Here is an 8296-nt window from a genome sequence, read left to right on the forward strand (position 1 = left end):
GGAACTTATTACATCTTTGGAGTTTTCTCAAGCTTCAAGGAAGCTCGATCATTTTCTTGGTCAAGATGGTCACAACAAGGACTGGTACAAGTGTTATGCAACAAGTTTTCTGGATTCTTTACAAGCTTAAGTAAATAGTTCAACTTAAAAGTTACTGCCTACATCCTTACGGACTGCGAGGGGAGAGAGGAGGACGGGTAACCCAGTTCAGCCCCGTGTGTAGTTTGCAACGTGCCCCTACCTCAACACGTGTTTCTGATATTCTAATCATGAATAAACACATTAGTTATGCATGTATTTATTTATTTATTTCCCTATTTGTTTAGGTTCTTGTTTGGCTCTCATTAAATAAAATGAAAATGAAAGCAAGTAAAAGCAGGGAAAGCCATAGCAGAGCTCATCCGCGCAACATTGATAGATTTTTTTTATTTATTTTTTTAACACAGCTGACAGAAGAAACATAAGTTGTTATTGATTTGTACTGCTTTAACATGTTTTAATTATTGCAGTACGAGGTCAATCTTCAATATTGATTTATTATAACTTGTATTTTTCTATTTTTTTTATTGGATGATAATGTTTTTCTTTTTAGGGGGTTTGGTTCGATTATTAACTTAATGGTTATGCCACTAAGATAAGGGGCCAGTTTCAAAGAGCTGCTTAAAGGCAGTGAACACTATTGGTATTTATACTTAATATAGTTGTTAGCATACTTGGTAACAAGCAATGCTCCCTCGCCCTCCACCCATGCTTCATGTAGATCTCAAATCTACATTTTGGTGTATATTGCAAAATGTTGCCCCGTGAATGTGGAAGTGATTTGTATTAATTCGTAATATGTGTTGGCATTAGTGTTACACAAAGTAGTTTGACTTGGCTACGTCGTTTCAGCCATCGTGCCATTCTTGAGGAAGTTTGGATCGTTTTCCCTTCTAGATCCGTAATGGTCGGAAACTGAAGCATATTGTTTGGGTGTTTGTTCGCGATTAGATTGCCAACATTCTCAGCTAAACTGGGCCCCGAGCCATTTGTGTATACGTCATGTGATTTGAAACCAGGGCCCAATGTCATAGAGCTGCTCAGCACAAGAACTTGCTGAGCATGAAATGTCTTCCTTGTTAAAAACAGGATTACCAACCAAATTTCCATTTGTTGCATATTGCTTGTTGCTGGTATTCAGCTGCTGTTTGCTCATCCTGAAAATCACGTGGAAACTTGGTTGGTAGGCTAATCCTGTTTTTATCGAGGCAAAAATTTCATGCTAAGCAAATTTGTGTGCTTAGCAGCTCTATAACACTGTCCCAGATCTCACCGAAATATTAAAATATATATATATATATAAAATAAAGAATTATGGCCAGTGAACACTATTGGTAATTACTCAAAATAATTATTAGCATAAAACCTTTCTTGGTAACGAGTATTGGGAAGAGGTTGATAGTGCAAGCGTTATGAGAAACGGCTCCCTCTGAAGTGACATAGTTTTCGAAAAAGAAGTCTTGTCCACGAATTTGATTTCGATACCTCAGATTTAGACTTTGAGGGCTCAAAATCAAGCACCTGAAATTGCACAACTTTGACAAGGGTGTTTTTTCTTACATATTTAACTCACAACTCCGATGACCAGTCGAGCTCAAACTTTCACAGGTATGTAATTTTATGCTTATGTTAAAAAACACCTACTGTGAAGACTGGTCATTGACAATTACCAATAGTGTCCAGTGTCCTTAATTTAAAAAAATAAATAAAATAGAATCTTGATGATAATAGCGTCTCAAAAATTATCAAAAGTTTGTCAACTTTATTTCGAGGGACAGACACAGGGGGGGGGGGGGGCATACGATTGTAGCTTGGAATTGTGGACATTTTTTTAAAAGTTTATTAAAACCATACGATGACTTCCTCCATTAGGATAAAACATGGCAACTGAATTGAACTTCATTTCCTTCCTCGCTGAAACTGTTTTATTTACAAGTAGCTCAAATTTGGCATAGCAAGTCAACTTCCTTGTTATATCTGTCTCAAGAATACTTGGCAGCCAATATATAGCTGTATGTGTTACACAGTCTGGCCCTATAAAAGCAATAGGCACACTGTGCGTTATACGACTGGGGTTTGAGAGGGCACATTTTATTCGATTACATTTAATTTACATTTGTAAATTGTCGTCTTGGAAAGACCTTTAGTATGGTGGCCCTGAACACTGTAAAAACGCTGGGTAAAAATAATTGGGTAAAAATTGTTTTACCAACGTTTGGTGAATATTGATCACTTTGTTGGTACAATTTGAAAATATTTAACCAACTCATATGCGTTGAGTTGGTCAACGCTTAAACTACCATTAGTTGGGTAACTGTATCTATTTATTGGGTAACTAGTTTAAGCCCAACTGAGATGGTTGATGCCACCCTAGATGTTGGGACTTTGGGGAAAATTGACACCATCTCTTGGTGAAAATATTTTGCCGTTATTTATTGACCAACAGATGGTCTACTGTTCTCCATCCTATTGGGTGAAATGCCTATAGGTTTAAATTACCCAACCGAGATGGTTGATGCCACCCTACTTGTTGGGACTGTGGAACAAATCTATACCATCTCTTGGTGAAAATAATTGGCCGTTATTTATTGACCAACGGATGATCTGTTGTTCTCCATCCTATTGGGTGAACTGTAGACTTAGGCCTACCCAACAACCGAGATGGTTAATGCATCCTTACTTGTTTGGGAGTGTGGAACAAACTTACACCATCTGTTGGTGAAAATGGCCGTTATTTATTGACCAACGGATCTCCATTCTATTGGGTGAACTGTCTGTTGGTTCATATAACCCAACCGAAATGGCCTCCCAAGTTGTTGGGATAGACTTACAACATTATTATGTGAGACTAAAATCTATAAGTAATATAATAATAATCAAAGCACTTATTATTAGCGTTCTTATGCAAAGGTATCGCAACGCTTTACATTAATGTATTATAATGATTGTGGTAATTACATTTTATAGTGCGGCCACGATAACTTGGATGTGTTCCAAAAAATAAGTAAATATCTTCTCTACGAGATGGGAAAATCTCGAATTTTTGCACTTTTTAAGTGTTTTTTTTAACCATCAGATTGGGAGACTGCAGTGGAAAATTCCAATGCCATCACACAGCGTGCCAAACAAAGCGCGCGACGCGCTTTGCCGCCGACTAGCTGGTGTTAAAAATAAAAGCAAAGCCGTACGTATAATGTACTTGTGTAGCACTAGTAGAATGGAGGCGGTCGTGGTGGACAAGTCAGTTGGTGAGTTACTAGAATCATGGGGAGTAGGACATCTGTTGAATGTTTTTGAAGGTATGTATCAGCTGAAATCATAATCTAGTATTGAAATCTCAGGCTTACCGTAACACTAGCAATGGGCTTTTTCTGATATAACGTGTAATAAAGCCTGTCACAATCAGCCGCGTTTGCCCCAGTGTGTGCTACTACGGTGTAGTATGTAGGTATTCGTTACTGTGTAGAATGTGTAGAACGAAAGCAAGCATGATCTCCACACAGTGGGCAGTACAGTGCAGTGCCGCCATTGGATGATTCAGATAGTGAGTGTAACAATGTCAGACGTCAAATCGCACTGCCATAATGGCCATTCTCTGATGGGGAAAAAGTTAATTCAATCTGATAAGTGATATTGGTTTTATTCTTCTGTTCTGTTTTCCTTGATTTAACCACGGTTTATCACCCATCAGTCACTCAGGACAGGGTTCTTTTTGGTTTGTTTGGAGGAGGGGGTTGGGGTTGGTGGTGGGGACATTCCCCTTTATTTTCAAAATTAAATTGTCCAGTTCAGACAATTTTCATGAAATTTGGTACAACTGTGCCTTCCACCTTATTCTATATAAATCATTCATCCCTAACTTTTAGTGCTGTTGAACAAAATCTTAAGATGACCAATATTACTAATAATGAAATGTTACTCCAACTGTCCTAAGCGTTATAATAATATGGGCCAAGGTAAATTTTTTGCCCATTTCGTGTTGTAAAAAATAGTAATTTTGGGTAAAGTAATTTGGGTAAAGCAATTTTTACCAATTTTTGGTGAATATTGATAACTTTGTTGGTACAATTTTTTGAAAATATTTACCCAACTCATCTGCATTGAGTTGGTCAACTTAATTAAACTACCATTTGTTGGAAACTGTATTTGGGTAACTAGTTTAAGCCCAACTGAGATGGTTGATGCCACTCTAGTTGTTGGGACTTTGGAGAAAATTTACACCATCTCTTGGTGAAAATAACTGGCCGTTATTTATTGACCAACAGATGGTCTACTGTTCTCCATCCTATTGGGTGAACTGTCTATAGGTTTACATTACCCAACCGAGATGGTTGATGCCACCCTAGTTGTTGGGACTTTGGGAAAAACTTACACCATCTCTTGGTAGAAATATTTTGCTATTATTTATTGACCAACGGATGGTCTGTTGTTATCCACTTTATAAGTAAAAAATTTCAACCCAAGTTAGTGTATGTTCATAATTTTGTCCTACATAAGTAGGCCTATCTTTTTATGTAATTTTTGTACGTTTTGTGGCCAAATTACATACAACTTGGCAGATATGTTTGATTTGACAATTTAAACAAATGACTATCCAAACTGTTTTTCTTATTCAGGGGTCGGGGTAAAAATAATCTTTTCCATTTTTTGTAAATAAAATATGTAGGCCCCTATGCCTATTTTCAGAGATTCAAAATTCACCAAGGCTACAGTTTGGGTTTACAAAAAAAATAAAAATGAAAATCCCATTTCTACACCCTTCCTAAACATGAAAAGTATTCCTTTCATACTTAATGTTAGTTATTCCTAAATCAAAATCAAACTTAAGCAGTTCCTCGTCCCTACCTGCATCCCTTTTCATGTCCACATGGTGGATTTTTATTTTTTCAGTTTCTATTTTTTTTTAAATGTCTAAAAATGAACAATTCCACATTTGAAAACATCAAATTGAGCGAAACCTTTGATTTGGTCATGTTTCCAACAACACTGTAGCCAATGAAAGATGTAAATCAGGTGGTCAAAACATCTTGAAAAAAATAATCAAAATGGGTTTCTTCCTTCCTTTTGCCAAAAAACCTGGGACTAGAAAGTGTTTTGTAATTTTAAGTGCAGCAAACATTTTTAGTTCGTAAATTTGCTAAGAAAAACATTTATGTTCATTTTACAGAGAATCAGATAGACAAAGCAGCTTTGGAGTTGCTTGACGAGGCATCAATACAAGAACTGATACCAAAGATTGGCACCCGACTCAAATTTCTAAGAGGTTGGAGATCGGAAGTAAGTTGTGTCTAGCTATCTTCCATCCATTAACTGGTCGCTATAACATGGGTTTCACATGCTTTAGGTGTCTTATCACAATTGATGGAAACATTGAGATATTTTTCAGCCATCTAAAGTACATTCACAACATTTCTACAAACTCTCAAACAAAAATAGTTTGTAGCCAAGATGGTTGTGAGGAAACTTTCTCTTATTGTTCGTCCTTTAAGAGACACTTACAATCCAAGCATAAAGAGGGTATTTCACATGTAAATGAGCCTGATGAAGTCGATGATGCCATACCTGTTCATGTTTCTATGCCTGCAAGTACTAGTGAAAGTACAAACACCACCAATGACAGTGAGGATCAATAAAGTTGTGAATCAATCAAAAAAATAATGCGCTTGTCTATTGACACTTTTTCCATGTTTCACATTACAGTTGAGAAGAATAATTTAGCACTTCTAGTTCTGCCGGTACTACTTGGAGGAAGGGCTAAAGGCAAGTCTGGTGGACGGTGTGCTTTAGCACAGAGCTTGACATCTTTCATCCACCTCAAACCGGTAAATTGGATATAATTGAAGGTTTTCAACAGTTGCTAAAGTTAACAATTAATTTGTAAAGTGAAGCAAGGCAAGGCGATGCAAAGAAAGTTGAGCCATAGCACTAGCATAGCATAGCATAGCAGGCAAGGCAAAACAAAAATAGTATAAAGATCAAACATTTACGGATTAGTTTAAACCTAAACATTTACTAAAAGTATACAAAAGGTTCAAACTAGTACATATCCTCCTGGGTTTATTTTCACCTTAGAATTTTCTTTTCTGTTTTGAGTAGAATGTTACGGCTTGTTCCAGTTGCATAAAACTAATGAACATGAACAAAATCACTGATAACACCGAAACCTTATTGTGTGTTTCTTGAGAACTGGACTATTGGAATGAATATACTTCTCCAAAACCAATGATGTATCATACCTTTAAATATCAAATCAATAATTGTTAAACTGAAGTGTTAGTTGTGTCGCAACCTTCCTTAAAGATTCACAATAGATTAATTTAACTGCTTAAATAAATTTGGTTTTATATTTTCTTCAAGGCTACAACCAACATCGAGCAGTATCTGGGGAACATCAGTGAGAAGGACAAACCACAGCCCTACATACTTGGCCTCTTTACTGGGAACAAGTTGCTGCCAAGCCAGACATTTGTGGTAATTGAAAGGCGTGCAGTGGAGTCTTCTTCATTGCTTGATGCAGTAGACATTGCTTTTAAGGCGCATTATGTGCTAAATCTCAGTTATCAAGTGTCTGTTAAGGCAGTCTGGGAATTTTTGCAGTGTGTTGTTTACAACCTGCCAGGAACCGCTCGCCCAGCAGTGCGCGATATCAGAGCTTTTCTGATGAATCACACAAAAAATTCTGCTCAAAAGTAATGAAAAGCACTTCTTTGGTTTTCAAAGACTAATGGACGACAAATTTCTGTAATTTTCAAGTTCCTTGTTCTCTAAAAATGTTCAGTTATCTCAGGAATAATTTATCAGGCTGATTTAAATCTAAACGTTTACCAACTTCAGTAGTATCATGTTTTCAATCAGTTTTTTTTTTAAGATTCAGGATCATTTAAGTTTCAGGATCTCATGACAAATATATAAGTTAAATTCATTACAAGTTTGTTTTCATTTTTTGTTTTTTATACATCAGTTTAAAAAAATAATGGACCCCAAATTTCTGTAATCTTGTTCTCCAAAAATGTTACTGGTTCTATAAAGATGGGTATGATGTCGCAAAAGTTGGATTGCTCATATAAGCTTCAATTTGGTATTATACAAATAACATTGTTTGGAGGATTGTTAGATGATATTAGTTCCCCAAGGAAGTTGACAAACTACCAAGTACTTCATCAACTTCCAACCCATAAAAACATGTTATTATTATTTTTATTATACCTCATACATATTCAGTGACAATAACAACGTCGTGTTTATCACTACTGGTTCGAACATTCTTTAGCAAAACAACATTGTAAAAACTCATCCAATTCAGTCACTGTATACTGCTCCACAACTTTCACTTCAGTATTTGTTTAATACCAAAGTAGTGCAAGCTAACTTGAATTACTTTTTGAAATGATAAAGCATCTTTATTATCCTAGTAAGCCTATTTCCATAATTTATAACAAAATGCTTGGAAAATGCTTTTTTTTGCAAGTGTACATGGCCAAAAACACTAGCATTACTTCCTTTAGAGGATATGATAGTCTTTACAGTATGAGCATGCGCACTTGCCACATCCAATCTTTTTCACAAATATTAAATCATCTCAGGAATAATTTATCAGAATGATTTAAATTTAAAGTTTTACAAACTTCAATAATCTGCTGCAATTAGTTTGTTTCTGATGATGTACCAATCATTTGAGTGTAAGGATCTCATACCAGTATAATAGTTAATTGTTGTAATGTTTATCAAAAGAGTGTATCATTATAGTTTGTTTAAAAGGCAGATTTTCTGTGCTAGCAAAGTAAGTGAGAAATCCTTCATTACCTGAAGTGTGTACACGCACAAGTAGAATAGTCTTTGCTAACCCATAATTATGCTTACACAGGCATAGAATATTCGTCTAGTGTAATTGCCAGTATTTTGATTAATGACGGTAAGCAGTGTCATTAAATTGGGCTCTGTCTTCACAGTTAATCTAATCGATGACATAAGATTCCTCATATAATGCAAGTAGTTTTAAACTGAACAGGTATGTTTTTACTCTTGCCTGCTTTGTTCGTTTGTACAGAGAAGGATTTTATCCAAATTGGTTTGGTGTTTAAGAGCTCGAGATTGACCATATATTTTGTTATCAAAGAAAGTTATTATGTATAATTTTGTTAAAAAATGTCATACAAGACTTATTAAAACTCTTGTAAATGATGGCTTTCATGTTTAACTGTCTCTATTCTGTTGCCCCCTTTTTGTAGGTAAGGTTTACAGACCAACGTTTGTCAAC

At 35.8% G+C, this 8296-nt stretch overlaps 1 long non-coding RNA gene across 1 annotated transcript; it reads left to right on the forward strand.

Moving 5' to 3' along the window:
* The first annotated feature begins 2250 nt into the window (after positions 1–2250).
* On the forward strand, positions 2251–8220 carry LOC117292187. The gene is made up of 4 exons (XR_004519268.1): positions 2251–3338; positions 5207–5316; positions 5740–5861; positions 6397–8220. It is a non-coding gene; the product is annotated as an uncharacterized LOC117292187 (long non-coding RNA).
* The last annotated feature ends 76 nt before the right edge of the window (positions 8221–8296 follow it).

Source organism: Asterias rubens, chromosome 7, assembly GCF_902459465.1.
Source record: "Asterias rubens chromosome 7, eAstRub1.3, whole genome shotgun sequence".
In the NCBI taxonomy this organism is placed as follows: domain Eukaryota; kingdom Metazoa; phylum Echinodermata; class Asteroidea; order Forcipulatida; family Asteriidae; genus Asterias; species Asterias rubens.